This window comes from Sus scrofa, chromosome 7 (genome assembly GCF_054392235.1).
Source record: "Sus scrofa isolate SSC_HxYL_T2T_F1_AM1 chromosome 7, Sscrofa_HxYL_maternal_Yorkshire_Landrace_v2.0, whole genome shotgun sequence".
NCBI lineage: Eukaryota > Metazoa > Chordata > Mammalia > Artiodactyla > Suidae > Sus > Sus scrofa.
The window spans coordinates 7,772,879-7,796,765 of record NC_139389.1 but is presented as its reverse complement, the minus strand read 5'-3'; the positions used below and the strand labels follow the sequence as shown (position 1 = coordinate 7,796,765).

Below are 23,887 nucleotides of genomic sequence, written 5' to 3'. Positions count from 1 at the left end.
GAAGCACTTTCTTGAGCTGTTTTGCAAAATTTAAAACCCCCTCGGGGGCCTAACCACCAGACCAACCTAAGGAAGGATGTTGATAAGCTTTTCTGACTCTCCTGACTTCAGTTAACTAAGGTTTAGACTCAGTTGACCACCCAAGCCCCTTCATGAATATGCATGTACCCTTAACTTAAAACTTTCACAGTTTTGCTGTCTGGGGAGACTCTGGTTTGGGAAAAGGTCCCTGTTCTCCTTACATGTTGCTGGAAGGAAGTACTCCTCCTTTCTGTTCTTTGGGTTGGTTGTGTCTTCTGGCTGAACACCCACCAAGTGGCGAACCCAGTTTTCAGATAACACTAGGAGGTTTAAAAATTACAAAAGAGGAGTTCCCGTTGTGGCTCAGCAGAAACGAATCCGACTAGGAACCATGAGGTTGAGGGTTCGATCCCTGGCCTCATTCTGGGGGTTAAGGATCTGGCTTTGCCATGAGCTGTGGTGTAGGTTGCAGATGAGGCTCGGATCTGGCGCGGCTGTGGCTGTGGCTGTGGTGTAGGCTGGTGGCTACAGCTCTGATTCAACCCTTAGCCTGGGAACCTCCTATATGCCACAGGTGCGGCCCTAAAAAAAAAAAAAGGCAAAAAAATATATATATATTACAAATGAACTTGGAGTTCCCTGGTGGCCCAGCAGTTAAGGATCTGGCATTTTTCACTGCTCTAGCACGGGTTTAATCCCTGGCCCAGGAACTTCTGTATACCATGGGCCCAGCCAAAAAAAAAAAAAAAATTACAAACGGCCAAAACAAATGAATTAGCTCTAGAGGCCAGTCCCAAGCATGGTAGTTTTTAAAACCTCTACTGCCTGGTGATTCTAAAGTGCACTCCAGGTTAACCCTTGCTCTAACGCATGTTTCTCAAAGAATGGTCTCTGGACCAGCAACATCAGCATCCCCTTGGAACTTGTTAGAGATGCAAACTCCCACTGCGGTGCAGTGGGTTAAGAATCCAACTGCTCAGGTTGCTTCGGAGGTGCGGTTCGATCCCCAGTCTGGCAATATGGGTTAAAGGATCCGACATTGCCCCAGCTGTGGCTCGGATTCAGTCCCTGGCCTGAGAAACTCCATATGCCAGGGATGTGGCTAAAAAAAAAAAAAAAAAGAGGAGTTCCCACTGTGGCTCAGCAGTTAGGGACCCTAGTAGTATCCATGAGGATGCAGGTTCTATCCCTGGCCTCGCTCAGTGGGTTAAGGCTCTGGCGTTGCCTTGGGCTGTGGCGTAGGTTGCAGATGCAGATTGGATCTGGCATTGCTGTGGAAAGAAAAAGGAAGAAATGCAAGTTCTCAGGCCCTAACCAGGACCTAGTAAATCCAAAACTCCAGGATAATTCAAGTAAAAAGTGGTGTCTTGAACTAGGGTAGTAATCACTGGAGCCTGGAAAGGTGGAGAAGTTTGGGGTATGTTTTGGAAGGAAAACCATCAGGGTTAGCCCGTGGGTTAGGTATGGGACGGGTGAGAAAAAGAAATCAAAAAATGACTCCCAGGTTTGTAACCTGAGCTTCTAGGTAGATGGCGGTGCCATCTCCTCGGATGGGGAGGACTGTGCAACCAGCTCCCCAGGTTGCTTTAGGAACTCCAGTCCTCCCCGGGGCAGGGTTCCGCAGCCAGGAACCAAAGCCTCCGAACTCCAGAGTCCAGGACCTGTCCCACTAAGCCAGGCTGCAGCCTGTCCTGTCCTGTGCTATATTGGCGCAGATGGTTTTTCCGGGGTAAATGTGGTAAGGCTTTTCCAGAACAAGGTCTTGAGTGTTGTACCCTTGAACCACAGCTCTTTCTGGAGGCCCTTCTCCTTAAACTGTTCTCCTCCCTGCTCTCTCCTTTCTGACCACGTCAATCCTGCTTATCCTGCAGTGTCTGTCCACTTTCTTCCTCAGTAAGACCTCCTGAATCCCGATCCCTTGTCACTCCTCTGAGTCAGTGCTTCTCAGCCATACCTGCAAGCCGAAATTACCCAGGACGCTTTGAAACCAGACTCCTGGGTTTCATGCCAGGAGTACTGAGGTGGGGAGGGGGTTAGAGGGTCTGCACTAATTTAATGTCTGCCAGGTTTTGATGAACCATCAAGAACGGAGAAATACGGAGTTCCCGTCCTGGCGCAGTGGTTAGCGAATCCGACTAGGAACCATGAGGTTGCGGGTTCGGTCCCTGCCCTTGCTCAGTGGGTTAACGATCCAGCATTGCCGTGAGCTGTGGTGTAGGTCGCAGATGCGGCTCGAATCCCGCGTTGCTGTGGCTCTGGTGTAGGCCAGTGGCTGCAGTTCTGATTAGACCCCTAGCCTGGGAACCTCCATATGCCGTGGGAGCGGCCCAAAGAAATAGCAAAAAGACAAAAAAAAAAGAATGGAGAAACACGAGTGTCAACTATGTTTATTTAGCACAGAAGCAGGTACCTCCTTTGTAATATTCCCTGGATTGTGTTATGTTATTATTTAGTATTTCATAAGCACAAGTACATATATGTAGTATTTCATGTACACAGATACACTTAGTATTTCATATGCACAAAAACACTTCGTATTTCATATGCACAAGAAACATTTAGTATTTCATATGCAGAAATATGATTCTTAAGCGGGAGAACGTACCCCTCCCTCCCCTGCAATTTCTTCCTCTAAGGGTAGTGATGTCCTGCCCTTTCATCCCCTCTGACCCTGCTCAGGGGAGGAGTGACAACTGATTGGTGCATTTGGAAAAAATAAACTAGGTTTGCTGAGCTCAGCTCCTCCCACATCCCCCTTGGGTCTGAGCTGCCTTATGCCTCATCTGCATAGGCCTTCTGCATAGCGCTGTCTCCACTTAGGGTTTGATGAACAGGCCTGACTGGCTCTCACATTATTATATGTTCTCTGACCTAGGCTTTTTTTTTTTTGGCCACGCCCGTGGCCTGTGGAAGTTCCCTGGCCAGGGATTGAACCTCAGATCCTTAACCCTTAGGCCACCAGGGAATTCCTCTGACCTAGTCTTTATTATCTATACAGGTGATATTTTGGCCTCTCTATATTTTATGATTTTTTTTTACAATTTCTCAGTTGGGCAACATATTCGTGTCCTCTCTCAGCAGCCCCACCCTGCTTTTAAGAATCCCAGTGCCTTTTAAGGAAAGGAGCCATGAATCTGGCATGTGCGTGTTGCCACATAGTAGGTGCTTGTCATGTACTGATTGATCCAGATGTTTATCTCTGAAGCCTGGCAATACGCCTGGAATTTAGCCATTTGATATCTACATGTTGTGGGAAGAATTACACTAATCGTGGGATGGATACAAGATAACTAGGACAAGATTCCTGCCCACAAGGAAAACCCAGTCCTGCAGCAAGCATCTCAGATGCTTACTCCGTGCCAGACTCTGTGCTTGCCAGTAGCAATACAAAAATAAATAAAATGTGCTCCCTCACGTAAAAGAACCCAAACTGCCTTAGCATTTTTCAATGTCTGCTTCAAGAAATCAGTTTAGTGAGTCATGAGCAGAATCTAAAGGAATAGAATAGAATAGAATAGAATAGAATAGAATAGAATAGAATAGAATAGAATAGAATAGGAGAAGAAATGTGTATTACAAGTAGTAAGGCAAGCACTACTCATGGAACTTGTTTTCTCTGTACATGGGTGTGTGCGAATTGAGTCGCAATACATGCAAAATATATTCTCACTAGGGGTTACAGTTTTTTAAAAATTGAAGCTCTGTAGTCCAGCACGGGGAGCCAAACATGTATAAGCAACTATATTCAATATTATTTTCAACATATAACACAGGAATGTTACTGATGAGCTTAAGGCTTAAGGAATCTAAAAACTTGGTGGCAGGTCGTAGATAGAGCTGACATTCAAAGCCAGGTCAGTCTGACTTAAAAGGAAAAGTTGTTTCCTTTGCACCACGACACTGAGCAAGGTATTGGGAAAGTTCTTGGGAAAGGGAGACGATTAAGGGAAAAGGCATAAGCAAAGTAGCGAAGGCATGAAAATGTATTTTGTGTGTGTTGGGGGGGGGTTGTCCTTAAGGTTCTATGGCAAAGACACAGTTGCTTCCAGTTCTCACGAAGTTGGAGTCAGGGTGCGCCACAGTGATGGAGAAGGCCTCTTCTGCAATGAGACTCTGCTTCTGAACTCGACTGGGCTGGATTACTTCGTCTCTCTGAGAGTTTAGGCCACTGTTGGATTTGTCAATGTGCTGTTTGTCACTGTTCGTAAAATAGCTGTGCTAACCGTGCCGTTTTTTCATAGGATCGTTTTGAGAGTTTGTCTTAATATGTGTAAGTTTTGTCCGTTAGATTTCAGTAGAGACGAGGGGAAATTCTGAAAATCATCACTGATTCATTCATCCCACAAGCCCTAAATGCCCGCCCTCGCTTAGCCGCCGTGTCGTGTAGCTGAGGGTGAGGCCGGAGCAGGCACAGCATAAAGGGTGAAGCAAAGGAAAACTGAGGACTGCAGTTTGAAGGAACAGGAGTTCAAGCGAAATGTTGAGTTTCATTTTATTTTTTTCACAGTGTTTTCATGAATAGGGTTATACTGAGCCTCTTTGTCTGTCACTTATTTTCTCCCCCCCCCCCCCCCGTTTGTCTTGGATTTACTTCCATGTCCATGTGCGGAAGACTCATTCTTTTTAAATTTCTGTATCATATATAGAAATGGATGATAACCTATTTAACCATTTTCTTATTGATGAATATTTAGATCGGGGTGTTTTGAAAAGTTGATACGATGCTGTAAAGAGCTCGCTTGCCATGGTGCCCACCCTTAGAAAGTCTTCAATAAATGTTAGTTAATAATCTTAAAACCTAAGGCGTTCCCACTATGGCTCAGCAGGTTAAGGGCCTGACGTTGCCTCCATGAGGATGCAGATTCCATTCCTGACCTCCCTGTGTGGGTTAAGGGTCCAGTGTTGACACAAGCTGAGGTCTCAGATGCAGCTTGGATCTGGTGTTGCCATGGCTGTGGCATAGGCCTCAGCTGCAGTTCTCATTCCACCCCTAGTCTGGCAACTTCCCTGTGTTGCAGGTGCAGCTATAAAAAGGAAAAAACCTAATATGTTCTAATATATAATAGAGAGAACTGAGTAGCAGAATTGGTTTCATTCAGTTCATTTTTACTTGATTTGGAAGAGCCAGGGCAAGAGCAAACTTGGACCAGCAAAGACAACTATTACCCAGAAGGACTCCCAGGAACCCACGTGTGCCTCTCCCCACCTGCTGGATGTGATGTGTAGGAGAAGCTGGCTAAGGAGCCGGGGAGCCGCCCTCAGTCCGGGAGGCAGAGAAAATGGAGCAGGGCATCTGCCAGGAGCAGGAGTGCGTTCAGTTCCTAGGGCTGCCATGACCAAGTGCCACACACGCGGCGGCTCAGAACTGCAGGAGTGTATCTTCTTACAGAGGTGGAGGCGACAAGTCTGACGTCAAGGTGCCTGCAGGGCCAGCCTCCCGCTGGAGGCTCCGGGGAGAATCCGTCCTGACGTGGGGTGCCGGCGGCCGGCCTTGGCCAGCCCTGGTTCGCAGCAGCTTCGCTCCGTTCTCCGCCTCTCTTTGCACAAGTCCTTCTTCCTTCTGTGTCTGCGTCTCTGTCCTCAGAGGGCCTTCCTCCAAGGACACCCGTGTAACCCTCACCGTAGTGTAACCAGCGACATTGGCAAAGACCCCATTTCCAAATAAGGTTACGTTCTGAGATTCTAGGCGGATGTGAATTTGGGGAGGGGGAGAGGACACCACCATGCAGCCCCATCCATGGAAGAACTGCCCTTGAGGGCTTCCCTTGACAGTAGGTGGGCCATCTGCTGAGCAGAGGCGGTGTGCCTGCCACCTTCCACCAGCCATGAAAACAGTTTTTTTGTTTTGTTTTGTTTTGTCTTTTTAGGGTTGAAAATGGCCTGATTGATATTTGCATTATGGATATCTTCTGATTTCTTCCTGAAAGGCTTAAATTTTTTTTTTTTTTTTGTCTTTTGTCTTTTCAGGGCCGCACCTGCGACATATGGAGGTTCCCAGGCTAGGGGTCGAATTGGAGCTGCAGCTGCCAGCCTGCACCACAGCCACAGCAATGCCAGATCCAGGCTGCATCTGCAACCTACACCACAGCTCACGGCAACACCGGTTTCTTAACCCACTGAGCGAGGCCAGGAATAGAACCTGTGTCCTCATGGATACTAATCAGATTCATTTCTGCTGAGCCACAACAGGAACTCCCATGAAAACAATTTTTAAAAATTGGCAGCTGCTTTATTTCTACCTCCCAAATAGCATCCAAAATGTCTCTGTTGGCCAACGTTTATCCAGAACCATTCAGGAAAGGAAATTCTGGGACATTCCAGTCTGGCTAAGTTGATGCAGAACAGACCTACCACACAGTGCATCATTGAAGTTTTGTTTTATTTTCTTCTGTTTTTCAAGCAGGAAAATGATTTGATGGAAATGTTGTTTTAAAAATATTGATCTGGGAGTTCCCATCGTGGCACATCAGAAACGAATCCGACTAGGAACCCATGGTTCAATCCCTGGCCTTGCTCAGTGGGTTAAGGATCCGGTGTTGCCATGAGCTGTGGTGTAGGTCGCAGGTGTGCCTTGGATCTGATATTGCTGTGGCTGTGGTGTAGGCCAACAGCTGTAGCTCTAATTGGACCCCTAGCCTGGGAACCTTCATATACCACGAGTGCAGCCCTAAAAAGCAAAAAATAAAAATAAAAACAAAATAAATATTGATCTGCTTCTATAGTACTGGGAACTATGGCGAATCACTTATGGGAGCATGATAATGAGAGAAAAATGAATGTGTACCTGTATGTGTAACTGGGTCACCTTGTTGTACAGTAGAAAATTGACAGAACGCTGTAAACCAGCTATAATAGAAAAAAAATAAAAATCATTATAAATGGAAATAAAAATATTGATCTGGCAGCAGAGAGAAGGCGAGATTGGACAAAAAGAAAGATTGGAGATGTTAAGAGATCGTAGGCACGGTCGAGGCTAGTGGTCCCTAAACCTTGTGCTTTGGGGAACAACAGGCTACATAAATGGGGCCATCCTTGTGGCTGAGAACAACTGAAAAAAAAAAAAATCTAAGTGTCAAAGACTAAGAAGATGATGAGGAATAATTGCTCCGAAATAGAAGAGCAGAGAGGAATGGACATCCGAAAATGCGAGCCAGGCACTGGGAGCTCTTCCCCACCCCCCACCTCCCACCCCCGGGGCGGTGGGGGGGGGTCGGGGGATGGGAAGGTCCGGAAGAGGATGCTGAGCACTGCCTTCCAACCCCCCTACCACCCCCACCCCAGGACTCCTGGCTTTAGATGCTGGGAGATGACCAGCCACGTGGGGCTGAGACACCAAAAGGCCGCAGCACAGAGCAAGGGGAAACCAAAAATAAACCTGCCGGCTGGGTCAGCTTCGTCTGATCTAGCTGACCCAGAAAAGCTCAAATCCTGAAACTGGATTATGGGATTCCTGGATTACTACAACCCCAAGGGCTGGCAGAAGCAAATTAAGAAGCTCAACGTCCAAGGCCTCCAATAATTTCTACAAATAACTTCTCAAAGACAATTTCCAGCACATACACAAACATTTTTTATTGCTTTTCCTTCTTAGTTAAAAATATATCTATTTATGTATATATTGAGCACACACCTTTAATAGTATTTATGAATTTACGAAGTTGAGATAGACATGAAATAAAATATTTCCAGTTATTTATTTATTTATTTACTTATTTATTTGGCCTTTTTGGCCATGTTCGAAACACATGGAAGTTCCTAGGGATCAAAGCGTGACAATACCGGATCCTCCACCCTCTGTGCCGTAAGGGAGCTCCAGAATGTGTTTCTTTGAAGAGCAACAGCTTTCTTGTGTATTGTTAAGACATCTTCTTTATCTTGAGGAAACTGGTTAAATGTGGCTCTTTTCCCAAGCTGTCTGCTCTGTGCTACACTAGAGAGAGTCACTCCATCGTTTGGCTGCAGGAAAGTCCAGCCAACTCTGTACAGTTGTCCTCTGGAGTGACACTGGGCCCACCATCCACCTGCATCCCCACGGGATGTCTGGCTGTTGTCTGGCTGTAGCAAGAGCTGGTGGCCCTTCAGGGATTTCCCTGTCCACCCCCCTTTCTGGGGGGCTCCCCATATCCAGGGACCGACCCACACAGAAATATAAAGATCTGGCTGTCTGAGGCCAAGTCAGCACAGCTCAGCAGGCCTGTCCCAGCTCCAAGGCTGCCGTGGGGTCTCAGCTCAGCTGCTCCCTCTGCTCAGGCCCGCTTCCCTCTCCCCCTTCCTTCTTCTTGTGTTGAAACCCAGGGCTTGTCCTCATAACCATCCTGCTGGCTGCGTCTCAGAATTTCCTTCCCAGAAACCCAAACTGCAACACCATTATTTAAGAGGAAAAAAAAAAAATGTATAACTTGTCTTTGTAATCTTTGCCAAGAGAAAAACCAGAAAACTGTGTAGTACAAAGGTTTGCCTGACCATTCTTGTGACAACCTACTATTTTAGCATCCTGTTTGGAGTTCCCACTGTGGTGCAATGGGATCTGTGGTGTCTCTGCAGCACTGAGACGCAGGGTCAAGGCCCAGCCTGGCCCAGTGAGTTAAAGGATCCAGCGATGCCGCAGCTGTGGCCTAGGTTGCAACTAGGGCTCGGATCGGATCCCTGGCCCAGGAACTCGATATGCTGTGGCACGGCACCCTCCCCCCAAAAAAAATGAAGAATAAGAACAAAGTCTCAATTTTACAAAATGAAGCCCATCGAAAATAGCTCAGAGCAAGGCCATACCCATGTGTAGTGATACCTGGAAAGTGGGAGTCCGGCTATGCCCTCAGGATTCTTTCTTTTATTCCATTTGCTTTCTGACCATCTAATTAATGTAAGGACCAAGCGAGGGACCCAGTGTAAATCCTGAAAGTGAATATTAGAAAAGCTTCCTCTCTTGCCTTTTGAAATAAAAACATGCTTTCTCATCTTGTCCAATGTATCAGATTGCACGTTCCACCCATCTGGGCCAAAAGCCATGGGAGCAGAACCTAGGATGTGACAAAGGAAGGGCAGAAGGGAGAACACAGTGGACACAAACCCAGGAGTTGTCTGTGCTGCCAGGATGCGGAAAGAACCAATAACTTCCAAGCTCGAGGCCCGAGTGGCTGAATGAAAGTCAGCATCCTGAGCAGAGATCTCTGACCTGGGCAGGAAGGTTGCGCCTGCCATGCTGCATCCGGATCGCGATGGAGGCACCTGAGGATAAAGATGTTTGCCAGGACCAGCTCAGCAGGTGTCTGGAGGTTTTTCAAGAGAGCGGTCAGGGCTCAAGTAGCCTTCTGCAAATTTGGGAGAGCGAAAGCCAAAGGAGTGATGAAAATGTTAAGATTTATGATCAGATAAGAGGAGTATTTTTATTTTTTTTAAGTTTTTTTTTTTTTTTTTTTTGCTTTTTTGGGCTGCACCAGCAGCATATAGAATCTCCCCGGCTCAGAGTCTAATCTGAGCTGCAGCTGCCACCCTATACCATAGCCACAGCAACACCTGATCTGAGCCATATTTGGGATCTACACCACAGCTCACGGCAATGCCAGATCCATACCCCACTGAGTGAGGCCAGGGATTGAACCCATGTCCTCGGGGATACCAGTCAGGTTTGTTACCACTGAACCATGACGGGAACTCCCCAGAGTAGTATTTTTAAAAGATTTGGACTTGATCTTGGACTCATGACTCAGTCGCATTTTTTTCTTTTCTTCTTCTTTATTTTTTTCTTTTTAAGGCTGTACCTGCAGCATATGGAAGTTCTGGGGCTAAGGGTTGAATCAGAGCTACAGCTGCCGGCCTACACCACATCCACAGCAACGCCTGATCTGAGCTGTGTCTGCGACCTACACCACAGCTGACAGCAACGCCAGATCCTTAACCCACCGAGTGAGGCCAGAGATCGGACCCACATCCTCGTGGATACTAGTCAGGTTCTTAATCCGATGGGCCACAGCGGGAACTCCACTTTTTTTTTTTCTGACTTTGAGTGTGGTACGCCTTTGTTGAAAAACAGTCTTCCTGACAAGCTCATTCCTTAAAACTCCCCAAGCATATGGCTTCTGTGAAATCTCTGCGCAAGGGGTGTCTCTGTTATGGCATCCTAGATCCTGTTCTCACACTGGTTATGAATATACGTCGGTCCGTATTTAGCAATGTTTTTCTTTGTATCTCCCACCAAACTGTGTTGTGTTCCCTGCAGGTGGGTACTAACATGTGCATCTCTCAGTAATTGCTTCCAAATAAATAAATGCGTGGAGGTGAGGAGGAGAGTAGACTTGGGAAAAAAAAAAAAAAAAAGATGAGACCCAGCAGTGGAGCTGAAGATAGGTTGGAAAGACCTTAGGTCTTATGGTGGCTCCAGACATGTCATCCTAAAAGATGCCACTTTGGCATATTGCTATTTTGATTTAAAGGCACTTGAGAAAAAGCATGTATAAAAAATGTCATTCTGACCTTCCCTTTTCTTCCTGAAAGCAGGAGATAAAAGTCTCCTGTGATAGGTGCCCTCTCAGTACCAGGAGGAAAGGAGACATCTCATCACTAGACATGCGGAGTCACAGCCAAGAGAAATCTGTGCCAGCAAACCCTGCTGAAATAACCCCTGTCTTCCCGGCCGCGGCCCCTCAATTAACTGCCCTACCCCAGACCCCGCTGTCTTGTCACGTCTTCGCAATTCATTACCCTCTGTCCACCTTGGATCCTCACTGCTTCTTTGGGTCTTCATTATTCTTGTGAAGGCTCCCACGTACAAGCAAAAATTATGAAATAAGATTTGTACGATTTTCTCCTGTTAATCTGCCTCATGTCGGCTTAATTCTTAGGCCCAGCTGGAGACCCAGGAGAGTAGAGGAGAAATTTTACTTCACTTACAAGTCTCAAGGTGACCTTGAGGATGCAGCGACCTCAAGTTACCTGCAAGGATGTGGACGTGGGCTAATGAAGTCAAAGGTAAGGGCAGGGGGAGGGGAGGGGGCTGGAAAGGGAAGGATGGGCTCCAGGGACATCACTAAGAAGGGCACGTTGTGTGACTAACGGGGGAGCCACCAGGGGAAGGAAAGAGTCCAACTTTTCCTTGTAGACCTTATTCGGAAAAAAACGTCTGTTCCAACTACGCTGCCCCCTGTTCGCATCCTGGCTTCATGGAAATCTGCATAAATATGGTTCCAGTCTTAGAAATGGTTTAGTTAAATTATAGTTAGGCACTGAACACATACCAGTTTCCCTGGGCCAACTCAGACAGCTGGCTGCAGTAGTGGGCTTTTATGTACACAGAGAGCAATGACTTGTCATGAGCAAGAAAGTACAGTGGCTGGTACTCATTTCCCTTCTTGGCCTAATGGTTTCCATGACAGGTGAAATATTTGGTTTCAGATCATATATCTAAACTTTTGCATTGTAGCTGTTTGGGTTAATTTTTTTTTTTTATGAAAAAAGACTAAACAATTTAGAACTGTAAGAGACAGCTATACTGGTTGTGGTTTTTTGTTTTTTTTTTTGTTTTTTTTTTTAATGGCTGTACCGGCCGCAAATGGAAGTTCCTGGGCCAGGGATCGAACCCGTACCTCTGCAACCACTGCAGTCGGATCCTTAACCTACTGTGCCACGGCAGGAACTCCAATCTTTACAGTTTAATAGGTTGAACATTTATAATGGCTGTTGTCTTTGTTTAGGCTGCCGTAACAAAAATACCGTAGACGGAGTGGCTTAAACAATAAATATTTGCTTCCCACAGTTCTGGAGGTTGGGTCAAGTCACCCGCAGATTTAGTGTCTGGTGAAGAAACTGGTTCTTGCTTTGTCCTCAAATAGCAGAAAGAGAAAGCGCTCCCTGGGGACCTCCTTTTCAGGGGCCCTGGTCCCATTGCTCAGGGCTCTATCCTCGGGACCGACTTCCCTTCCAAAGGCCCCTCCTCCTAGTGCCATCGTATTGGGAGTTTCAGCATATGGACCACAGCCATTTAGTCCATAACTGACGCCATGTTTCTTCCCTGGAACAGCTCAATCTATCTTATTTCTAAAGTATCATAACCACTTCTGTCTACCAAAAAATTGGGTACCAGCAAAGAAAGGGGGAAAGGGCTCTAAGAGAAAAGAAATTCCTAAATCAGGTCATGTTTTCCTTGGTGATATGCAAAATGGAGTCTACATTCTTCCTTTGGGACGATAAAGCAAGCCCTGATTCTTACATTTCCAGAGAAATGTGGTGTTTTTCTTGATCTTTATTTTCAGTACAGAATTTTAATTTCTGTTAGAATCTTTTTTCCCCCCTGTAAAGTTTTAGGATGTTAATCAGTTGAATAACTAAGTTATTGCAGGTCTGTTTGAATCAGGATTGGGGAAAATTGCATTTGGAGATTACTAAAGACATTTTTATTGGACTTAATATTGCAGCTCAAGCCACTTCTTTAAAACAACTGTTTACTTTTATTTTGTTTTTTTTTAAGGTCCGCACCTGCAGCATATGGAGGTTCCCAGGCTAGGGATTGAATCCGAGCTGTAGCTGCTGGGTTATGCCACAGCCACAGCAATGCTGGATCCAAACCATGTCTGCGACCTACATCACAGCTCACGGCAATGCCAGATACACTGAGCGAGGTCAGGGATCGAACCTGCGTCCTCATGGATTGCTAGTCAGATTCGCTTCCACTGAGCCAGGATGGGAACTGCAAAAGCCACTGTTGTAAAAGTACTTATCAATACAGTCCTTTCCTGCATCATCAGGAAAATGTAAATTAGGCTCAAATGTTACATTGTCACTTAATTGAAGTCTGGCCGACAATAATTAATGTGCTGTTCTTATTCTTGCCTACTATGTTAAGGCTAATCTTCACGTCAATTCTATTAGGTAGGAACTATTATTTTCCCCATTTTATAGATGAGGAAACCGAGGCACAAGAGGTTAAGTCACCAGACCAAAGTTAACATAGCTAGTAGTGGGATAACCAGGATGCCAACCCAGACAGCCTTGAGTGTACACTCTTAACCTCTATGCTTATTCTGCCTGCTTAAGTGATAGGTGAGTGGTTACAAGGGGAAAAAACACTTCCATTGACCCTCTTAACATTCCAAGAGTCAAACGTGTTGGAGGTTGGGGAGAAATGCAGTAACTAGGACCTATAATATAAATAGCCCTGGAAGACACAGCAAGGCTTTTCTGCCATCCAGCCTACTAAGACAAATGCATGCCTTAGAAGCCTAAATGCAGCTCAGTATTATGGTATTTTCTTGATGAACAGTAGTGGAAAATAACAAGACAGAAAGAAAGCTGAAAGAGTCCTTAAGTTCAGATTTTTTTTCAAGCATCAGGTCATCATGCATTCATGAATTGTGAAAAGCATTTTTTTAGATGGTTCGCAATAGAAAAAGAAATTTGAGAGTACATGTCACAGTAAAGGTAGTGTCTCATTTACGAAAATTTTATTTATAGATGTACAGAATCACAACCTAAAATATATATTTTTTTCTAAAATATATTTCTTACTGTGGGTTGCAAACAAAAAGTTTGATATGTATGGATCTAGCCTAAATCCCTTTTCGTGAGACAAGGACCCAGAGAACCAGAGAGGATGAACCCAGAGGGGCCACACCAAGACGCATTGCGAGGTAAATGGAAAAACTACATATTGCAAATTTCTGATTTTCATTGATGTTTTTACATCATGAACGTGTAAATTATGCACGCATTTATGAATGCGTGTGTATCTGTAGTTTTTTGTTTGTTTTTTTGGCTATGCCATTGCTGTGTCTGTGGCATGGCCTGGCAGCTACAGCTCTGATTCAACCCCTAGCCAGGGTCTGCAGGAGACAGATACCACTGATAACTGGATAGTTTGTCAAAGGTATTTGTTTAAAGGAGAACCTTCTTTTAGTACAGAGTAGAAATCATATGTTCTCCAGAGCCTGTATTTGAAAAGCACAGGTAAAAAGATCACATTGGCAGGAATCACTTGTATTTATCAGAGGTGATTGCAATTTGTCCAGCAGGGGGTGCTAAAATGTAAATTTCGTACAGTGAGGCATATCAGAAGCTTTCGTTGAATGATAGATTTGCCTGTTGTTTTTATCAGGTTCTTATAGCAGATATATCTAAAAAGGGCTAGTCTTAGAATGTGGGCATAAGAGAGGCAAAGAACCAAAATTTTTACAATGTGAAAAGCAGAGACAAATCTGACTAGTACCCATGACCATGCAGGTTTGATCCCTGGCCTCGCTCAGTAGGTTAAGGATCTGGCATTGCTGTGGCCGTGGTTTAGGCCAGTGACTGCAGCTCCAATTCCACCCCTAGCCTGGGAACCTTCATGTGCCATGGGTGCGGGCCTAAAAAGACAATAAATGTTCTTGGAAAAAAGAAAAAAAAAAACGTACTGTAGGGTGATACATAAATATGTATGTATACACATGTATTGAAATATAGTGTTTATACTATATATTATGTAAGCTTCCAGAACATTAGAAAGTGAGCCTTTTTAGAAAGCCGAGCAAAATTATCATAGTCCCTTAAATTTGTAGGGGGTCAGTGTTTTATCACACTCATCAAGGCAAAATCTTTTCTGAGATTATCTAAAAGGTTATCTGAGGGTTTTCGGGTTTTGGGGGGGCTTTTTGGCCACATCCATGGCACATGGAAACTCCCAGGCCAAGGACTGGCTCCAAGCTTCAGCTATAACCAGCTGTGGCACTATGCCAGATCCTTTAACCCACTGTGCCAGGCCAGGGATTGAATCTCTACCTCTGCAGTGACCCAGGCTGCTGCAGTTGGATTCTTAGCCCACTGCACCACAGCAGGAACTCCTGGAGGCCATTTTTTTAGTCCCCAGAAGCTTTTAAGACACCCCATGCATCAGTCAAGCAAAGGTAGGTAATGCTCAGGAAACAATCTCAGTTTTAGTAACTTAAACAGCAAAGGGTTCTTTTTTTTTTTTTTTTCCCTACTTTTTTTTGCTTCTTAGGGCCACACTCACAGCATGTGGAGGTTCCCAGGCTAGGGGTCGAATCGGAGCTACAGCTACCAGCCTACACCACAGCCACATCAATGCAGGATCTGAGCCGAGCCTGTGACCTACACCACAGCTCATGGCAACACTAGATCCTCAATCCACTGAGCGAGGCCAGGGATTGAACCCGCAACCTCATGGTTATTAGTCAGATTCATTTCCACTAAACCACAATGGGAACTCCCACAAAGGGTTATTTCTAGTTCATGTTTCATGTCCACCACATAGCTGTCTGGGGGCTCTGCTGGGTGTTGTCATTATTAGGGGAATTGTCATTAACCTGGAAATTTACCAGTCACCCTGGCAGAGGGCATGACGAGCATAGACAATCATGCCTTGGCTCTCTGAGCGTGTCTGGAGGTGGCTTCTCTTTCCTTCAGTCACATTTTCTTTTTCTTTTTTTTTTTTTTTTTTTTTAGCTATTTCTTGGGCCACTCCCGCGGCATATGGAGGTTCCCAGGCTAGGGGTCGAATAGGAGCTGTAGCCACCGGCCTACGCCAGAGCCACAGCAACGTGGGATCCGAGCCGCATCTGCAACCTACACCACCGCTCACGGCAACGCCGGATGGTTAACCCACTGAGCAAGGGCAGGGACCGAACCCGCAACCTCACGGTTCCTAGTCGGATTCGTTAACCACTGCGCCATGGCGGGAACTCCTTCACTCACATTTTCTTAACTAAAGCCAATCACATGGCCACACCCAACTTGTACTGTTCTGGAAATATAATTGTACTGCACATCTGGAGAAAAACTAGGAATGTTTGATGGATAGTCCTCGTAACTACCACATGCTACAAATGCAATAATAAGTCACTGGAAATAATATAACATTGATTTTGAAGTTACCGTTATACCTTCCAAGCTATATTGGTTAACTCAGCTTTCTTCCTTGGTGATAAGAACTGCTAGTGTGGATAATTAAAATATTTTGCTTCTGGCTTTTTTGTTTTGTTTTGATTTTGTTTTTTAGGGTCGCACCCACAGCATATGGAAGGAAGTTCCCAGGCTAGGGGTCAAATCAGAGCTGCAGCTGCCGGCCTACACCACAGCCACAGCAATGTGGGATCTGAGCCATGTCTGCAACCTACACTGCAGTTTGTGGCACACCAGATCCTTCACCCACTGAGCGAAGCCGGGGATTGAACCCATGTCCTCACGGATGCTAGTTGGATTCATTTCTGCTGCACCACAACGGGAACTCCGCCTCTGGCTTTTAAATTCATTGTCCCATGTGATTTGCAGGGAAGAAGTGCACAGATTTATTTCTCTACTTAGATGTTGTTTTGTGTAATGTCAACACCTATTTGTTTCTTCCGAGAACGCACTAGCTGCTGAGTGTGAGGAGGTGGGAAGGGGAGCGCCTCGGCTTGGGGCAGGGGGTGGGGGGGGGGGGCAGCCAGGGCCTGACCCCGTGCTGCTGATGGGCCACAAAACGGAAATGAAACCTCAGTGCTCAGCTTGCTCTTTTCGCCTAACCTTGAAAACCCAGAGAAACCGCTTTCTCTCATAAAGATGTAAAGTGAAGTGGTCCTTTCAAGTCCTGGAAAGAAGAGCTGCTTTTCTCAGTGTAACAGACCTGAAAGGAATCTCAGCGGGCCTGCCACCAAGCAGAGGGCCTGACCACCTCCTGCAGCGATAGCTGTCATCGCTCACCAAGAACAATCCAGGGTTGTGATCAGCTTGTAATCAGACGCAAAACTGCTTATCTTGGGAATGGAGGCTCTCCTGCCAAGGTGGAGCTGGCAAGTTGCCTGGCCTCAGCAAAGCCCAAGGATGCTTTAGGTCACAAGCAGGCTTTTGAGGTGAATGGTACAGGGTTCCCAGGGACCATGGCCACTACCAATTCAGAGGTAACCTGGGTGTTTTAAAGGGACCAGCAAAGAGATGGTTGGCAGTTAACGCGGACGGTCAATAAGCCTCTCCTGTCGCCCCCACCTGGGATCCTACTGGAGTTAGTTCAGTTCTGCCTATGGTGCCTGTTGCTGGGCTGTGGAGAAAGATGGAGGAATGCGTTGTGTGTTTGCACAAAATCAGTAGCTGGAAACAGAAGCTCCAAGTCCCCTTAAGGGCTCTAGACTCAGAACTGGCACATGATTACTTCTGCCACAGAACAGAAATTGAACAAGAAGAAGACCTATACCACAAGAAAATAAATCCAAGCAAATTCTACAGGCCGAGGACTATGATGCTAGACAGAAAGTTGGATCCACACAAAGAGATGAAGATCTCCAGAAATAGTTAAACTGAAAGTGAGGTATAAAAGATATTTGTTAATTGCTCTAAAAGATGACTGATTATCTCAAGCAAAAAATAGCAATGAATGGTAGAATCGTAGAATCATGGCATATATACAAAAGAAAAATGTATACCAACAATAGCACATAAAATAGAAGTAGGAAAGTAGAACTATACACTCTTGTACTGTATAAAACACAGTATATTATGTGAAGATAGACTGATCAATTAGAGATTAGGGCAACCTGAAGAAAGTTAGACAGAGAAAGACAAGCACTGTATGATATCGCTTATATGTGGAATCTAAACAATAATACAAGTGAATCTATATACAAAATAGACTCACAGACATAGAAAACAAATTTATGGTTGCCAAAGGGGAGAGAGAGGAAGAGAGGACAAATTAGGAGTGTGGAATTTACAGATACAAACTACTATGCATAGAACCGGTAAGTAACAAGGACTTACTACATAGCCTGGAGAACTTCTTCCATATCTTGTAATAACCTATTAATGGAATATCATTCTTTTTTTTTTTTTTGTCTTTTGTCTTTTGTCTTTTTTTGTTGTTGTTGTTGCTATTTCTTGGGCCGCTCCCACGGCACATGGAGGTTCCCAGGCTAGGGGTTGAATCGGAGCTGTAGCCACCGGCCTACACCAGAGCCACAGCAACGTGGGATCCGAGCCGCATCTGCAACCTACACCACAGCTCACGACAACATCGGATTGTTAACCCACTGAGCAAGGGCAGGGACCGAACCCGCGACCTCATGGTTCCTAGTCGGATTCGTTAACCACTGCGCCACGACGGGAACTCCTGGAATATCATTCTTTTTGGCCATGCCCACAGCATAGGGACGTTCCTGGATCAGGGATCAAACCCATGCCAGAGCAGCAACCTGAGCTGCTGTAGTGACAACAGGTCCTTAACCTACTGTGCTGTAAGGGAACTCCAATATAATAATAATAATATATATATATATATATATTGTGTGTGTGTCTTTTTGCCTTTTTTTCTTGAGCTGCTCCCACAGCATATGGAGGTTCCCAGGCTAGGGGTCTAATTGGAGCTGTAGCTGCCAGCCTACACCAGAGCCACAGCAACTCGGGGTCCAAGCCACGTCTGCAACCCACACCACAGCTCCAGCAACGCCAGATCCTCAACCCACTGAGCAAGGCCAGGAATTGAACCCGCAACCTCATGATTCCTAGTCGGATTCGTTAACCACTGCACCACGACGGGAACGCCAAAATATATATTTTTAAAAAAATAGAATATCACACTATGCTATACACCTGAAACTAGCACAATATTGTAAATTATATGTGTAACTATACTTCAACTTAAAAAAGAATTCAGGCAACCAAAGTGTATAAAAGACCTAACTTGATTGAGCTGACGTTGTGTGAAACCAGCATTCTACCCAATAACGGCAGAATACACATTATTTAAAAACACATGGAGGATTTACCAGGATAGCTCACAATCTGGGATAAATGCATAGATTCATACTTTGAAATGCTTCCACGCATTTAAAAGAATTAAAACCATACAAAGTAGATTTGTTACCTTAACAGAATTAAACTCTAAAACTGTAACAAAGCGCTATCTGGAAAAATCCCAAGTCTTTGGAAATGAAAAATTATTAAATTATACATGGGTAAAAGAGGATCACAGAAAAAGTAGAAAATATTTTGAATTGAATAAAAGTGAAATCACAACATATCAAAATGTGTGGAATGTAGGGAAAGCAATGCTTAGAGGAAAAATTGTAGCATTATATGCCTCTGTCAGAGAAGAAGAAAATCTTAAGTCAATGGTTTGTTTCTACCTTAAGACATTGAAATAAGAAAAGTAAACTAACCCAAAATAAGAGAAGGGAAACAACAAAGGAAGAGCAGAAATCAGTGAAACTGAAAACAGGAAAACAATGAAACCAAAAGCTTATTCAGTGGAAAGATCAATAACATTGATAAACCTCCAGCCAGACTGACCATGGATATGAGAGGGTTCAAATTACCAATATTAGGAATGAGAGAGGGAACATCACTACAGATCCTGCAGACATTTAAAGGACAATAAGGAAAATACAATGTATGACATTATGCCACAGATCTTAAAAATTTACATAAAATACATTTTTGAAAGACAAATATTACCAAAGCTCATTCAATATGAAATGTATAACCTGAATGATCTTATGTCTATTAAAGAAATTGAATTCATATTTTAAGTTTTTCTAACAAAGAAAACTTCTGGTTCAGAAAAGTTAAATGGTATGTATCAGAAAATCTTTTGAAGAAGAAAAAGTACCATTTCTACACAAATTTCCCCAGAAAAGAGGAGGGAGTTCTTTCAAACTCATTTATTGAAACCAGCTTTACCCTGATGCCTAAACCAAGTAAAGACACTGTAAGAAAACAGAGTAACAACTTTCAAGAGCACAGAAACAATAAAGTTCTAACAATACCAGCAGATGGAATTCAACAATATATAGGAATGATAATACATCATTACCAAGTGAGCTTTCTTTTTTTGTTTTTGTTTTTTAAATTACTCAATGAATTTTATTACATTTATAGTTGTACAGTGATCATCATGACCCGATTTTATAGCATTTCCATCCCCAAACCCCAGCCCATCCCCCCAACCCCCAACCTGTCTCCTTTGGAAACCATAAGTTTTTCAAACTCTGTAAGTCAGTATCTGTTATGCAACAAAGTTCATTGTGATCTTTTTTTAGATTCCACATGTAAGTGATAGCATATGATGTTGGTGTCTCACTGTCTAACTTCACTTAGAATAACAATTTCTAGGTCTATCCATATTGCTGCAAATGCCATTATTTCTTTCCTTTTAATGGCTGAGTAATATTCCATTGTGTACATGTACCACATCTTCTTTATCCACTCTGACGATGGACATTTAGGTTTCCATATCTTCGCAGTGAACATTGGAGTACATGTATCTTTTCGAGTCACGGTTTTCTCTGGATAGATGCCCAGGAGTGGGATTGCTGGATCAAATGTTAGTTCTATTTCTAGTTTTCTGAGGAATCGCCATATGGTTTTCCACAGTGGTTGCACCAGTTTACATCCCACCAACAGTGTAATAGGGTTCTCTTTTCTCCACACCCTCTCTATCATTTATTGTTTGTAGACTTTTTGATGATGGCCATTCTGGCCCATGTAAGGTGGTACCTCATAGTGGTTTTGATTTGCCTTTCTCTAATAATTAATGATATTGAACATCTTGTCATGTGTTTTTTTGGCCATCTCTATGTCTTCTTTGGAGAATTGTCTGTTTAGATCTTCTTCCTATTTTTTGATTGGGTTGTTCGTTTTTTTGGTACTGAGCTGTAGGAGGTGTTTATAAATTTTGGAGATTAGTCCCTTGTCAGTCGCTTCATTTCCACATATTTTCTCCCATTCTGTGGTTGTCTTTTCATTTTGTTTAGGGTTCCTTTGCTCTGCAGAAACTTTTAAGTTTAATTAAGTCCCATTTGTTTATTTTTGTTTTTATTGTCATTACTCTAGGAGGTGGATCTAAGAAGATATTGCTGTGGTTTATGTCAGAGTGTGTTTGGCCTATATTTTCCTCTAAGAGATTTATAGTATCTGGTCTTATATTTAGGTCTTTAATCCATTTTGAGTTTATTCTTGTGTATGATGTTAAGAAGCATTCTAATTTCATTCTCTTACATGTGGCTGTCCAGTTTTCCCAGAATCACTTATTGAATGGACTGTCTTTTCTCCACTGTATATTCTTGCCTCCTTTGTCATAGGTTAGTTGACTGTAGGTGCGTGGGTTTAATTCTGGGCTTTCTATCCTGTTCCATTGATTTATATTTCTATCGTTGTGCCAGTACCATACTGTTTGGATGACTGTAGCTTTGAAGTATAGTCTGAAGTCAGGGATTCTGATTCCTCCAGCTCCATTTTTCTTTCTCAAGATAGCTTTGGCTAGTCTGGGTCTTTTGAGCTTCCAAACAGACTTTAAAATATTTTATTCTAGTTCTGTAAAAATATCCTTGGTAATTTAATAGGGATTACCATGAATCTGTAGATTGCCTTGGGTAGTATAGTCATTTTGATAATCTTGACTCTTCCAGTGCAAGAGCATGTTATGTCTTTCCATCTGTTTGTGTCATCTTTGATTTCTTTCATCAGCCTCTTATAGTTTCCAGAGTCCAGTTCTTTTGTGTCTTTAGGTAGGTTAATTCCTAAGTATTTTATTCTTTTTGATGTGATGGTAAATGGGATCATTTCCCTAATTTCTCTCTCTCTCTCTCTCTCTTTTTTTTTTCTTTCTTTTTTTTTTTTTTTTTTTGTCTTTTGTCCTTTTAGGGCCACACCCACGCCATATGGAGGTTCCCAGGTTAGGGGTCCAGTCAGAGCTGTAGCTGCCAGCCTATGCCAGAGCCATAGCAACACCAGGTCCAAGCCACATCTGAGACCTATTCCAGAGCTCACAGCAACGCTGGATCCTTAACCCACAGAGCGAGGCCAGGGATTAAACCTGCAACCTCTTGGTTCCTAGTTGGATTCATTTCTGCTGTGCCACGACAGGAACTCCTCCCTAATTTCTCTGCCTGATCTTTCGTTGTTAGTATATACAAATGTAGTCCATTTCTGTGTATTAATTTTGTATCCTGAGACTTTGCCAAATTCATTGATGAGATCTAACAGTTTTCTGGTAGTGTCTTTAGGATTTTCTAGGTATAGTATCATGTCATCTGCAAATAGTGATGGTTTTACTTCTTCCTTTCCAATTTGGGTTCCTTTGGTTTCTTTTTCCTCTCTTTTTGCCATGGATAGGACTTCCAAAACTATGTTGAATTGTAGTGGCAAGAGCGGACATCCTTGTCTTGTTCCCGATCTCAGTGGGAATTCTTTCAGCTTTTCACCATTGAGAATGATGTTAGCTCAGGGTTTGTCATATATGGCCTTTATTAAGTTGAGGTAGATTTCTCTATGCCCACTTTCTGAAAAGTTTTTATCAGAAATGGATGTTGGATTTTGTCAAAGGCTTTTTCTGCATTTATTGAGAGGATCATATTTTTTTTTCATTAATTCTCATTTAAGAAGTATATCCTACAACAGAAATCATCACTGAATAATGCAATGCATTTATTTTATTTATTTTATTTTTTTAATTCTGAAATTTATTTTTATTTTGTACAGAATAAAATACATATATTTACACACAATTACATTCACACAGATTATTATATCATGGACTTAAGAAACAGATTAAGTGACTCCCACTGGAGAAGTAGAATGGAAAATATGCTGAGACAAATAGGAAATCTATTCTATACTTTATCCCAATTTTATGGCTTTCATCTTTACTACTTAGTTTTATCTATTACATTTCAATTTTTCTTTAAAAATTAGCATTATATTAAAATTGTTATATTGTGCAACTAAAATTTATAAAGAAGAAAGCCTTATATACCATTAAATATTTTATATAGCATAATAAAAAGAATAACTTCACTGGTAAGAATAACAAAAATAATATACCCTTTGAAAATAAGTAAAATGTAAAATGCATAAATTGGTTAAAAAACAGTGTAACTATATAAATATGTCCTCACAATTTGTTACATCTTATTGATTCTTCAGTATAGGCATTACACCATTCTAGGTGATGTGATAAACAAGACATTATAGACCTTACATCGTACCATGGAGAGAAATGGTTATTAATAATACAATTGTAGAACTGTATTATTTAATTGTACAGTGGCATTATTTAATTATACTTATCATAAGTTCTTTGATGGAGAGGAAATCAGAATCAGATCTAAGAAGACTTCAGCATTCCAAGAATCATGTCAAATGACCCCCTTCATGGTGGATTATGCACTTATTTACTATGAGATATATTTCTTCTCCAGAGATTCCTTGTTTGTGTCTCAATTGTAGATTTTTGGTTTGCGGTTATTCTGAAGTTTTGATGTAAGAATCTGTATGTATATGAGATTGTTTTCAGTTGTTGTTCTCTTAATTGCGAGTTCATCTCCGGTGTCCCACATTTGGACCCACCTCTTCTCATGATTTTGGATTTTGGTGGCATAATTGTGCATGGATGATTTCGTATCTTTACTGTATATATACCTTTACTGGTGAGCCTTGTCATTTGTGGAATTTTTGTTTCCTGTTGCTGATCTTTTCTTTCCTGCCTAGAGAAGCTCCTTTAGTCTTTGTTGTAAGGCTGGTTTAGTGTTGCTGAATTCTCTCAGCTTTTGCTTATCTGAGGTTTTTATTTCTCCTTCAAATCTGAATGAGAACCTTGCTGGGTAAAGTAATCTTGGCTGGAGGCTTTTTTTTCCTTTCATCATTTTAAGTATATTGTGCCACTCCTTTTTGGCCTGCAGAGTTTCTGCTGAAAAATCTGCCGATAACCTTATTGGAGTTCCCTTGTATGTTACTTGTTTCTTTTCCCTAGCTGCTTTCAAGATTTTCTCTTTGTCTTTAATTTTGGTCAGTTTGATTAATATGTGTCTCTGTGTATTCCTCCTTGGGTTTATTTTATATGTTACTCGTTGTGCTTCCTGGATTTGAGTGAGTGGTTCCTTTCCCATGTTAGGGAAATTTTCGGCTATTATCTCTT

General features: G+C 43.1%; 1 protein-coding gene across 1 annotated transcript in view; it reads left to right on the top strand.

Moving 5' to 3' along the window:
• LOC106504317 (uncharacterized) overlaps positions 1-23,887 on the top strand; it is a 38,321-nt gene that overhangs the window by 1,536 nt on the left and 12,898 nt on the right. The window contains exon 2 of the mRNA XM_013977423.3: positions 10,860-10,986. The gene's annotated coding sequence lies outside the window, so the exon portion shown is untranslated. The remainder of the gene's footprint in view (positions 1-10,859; positions 10,987-23,887) is intronic.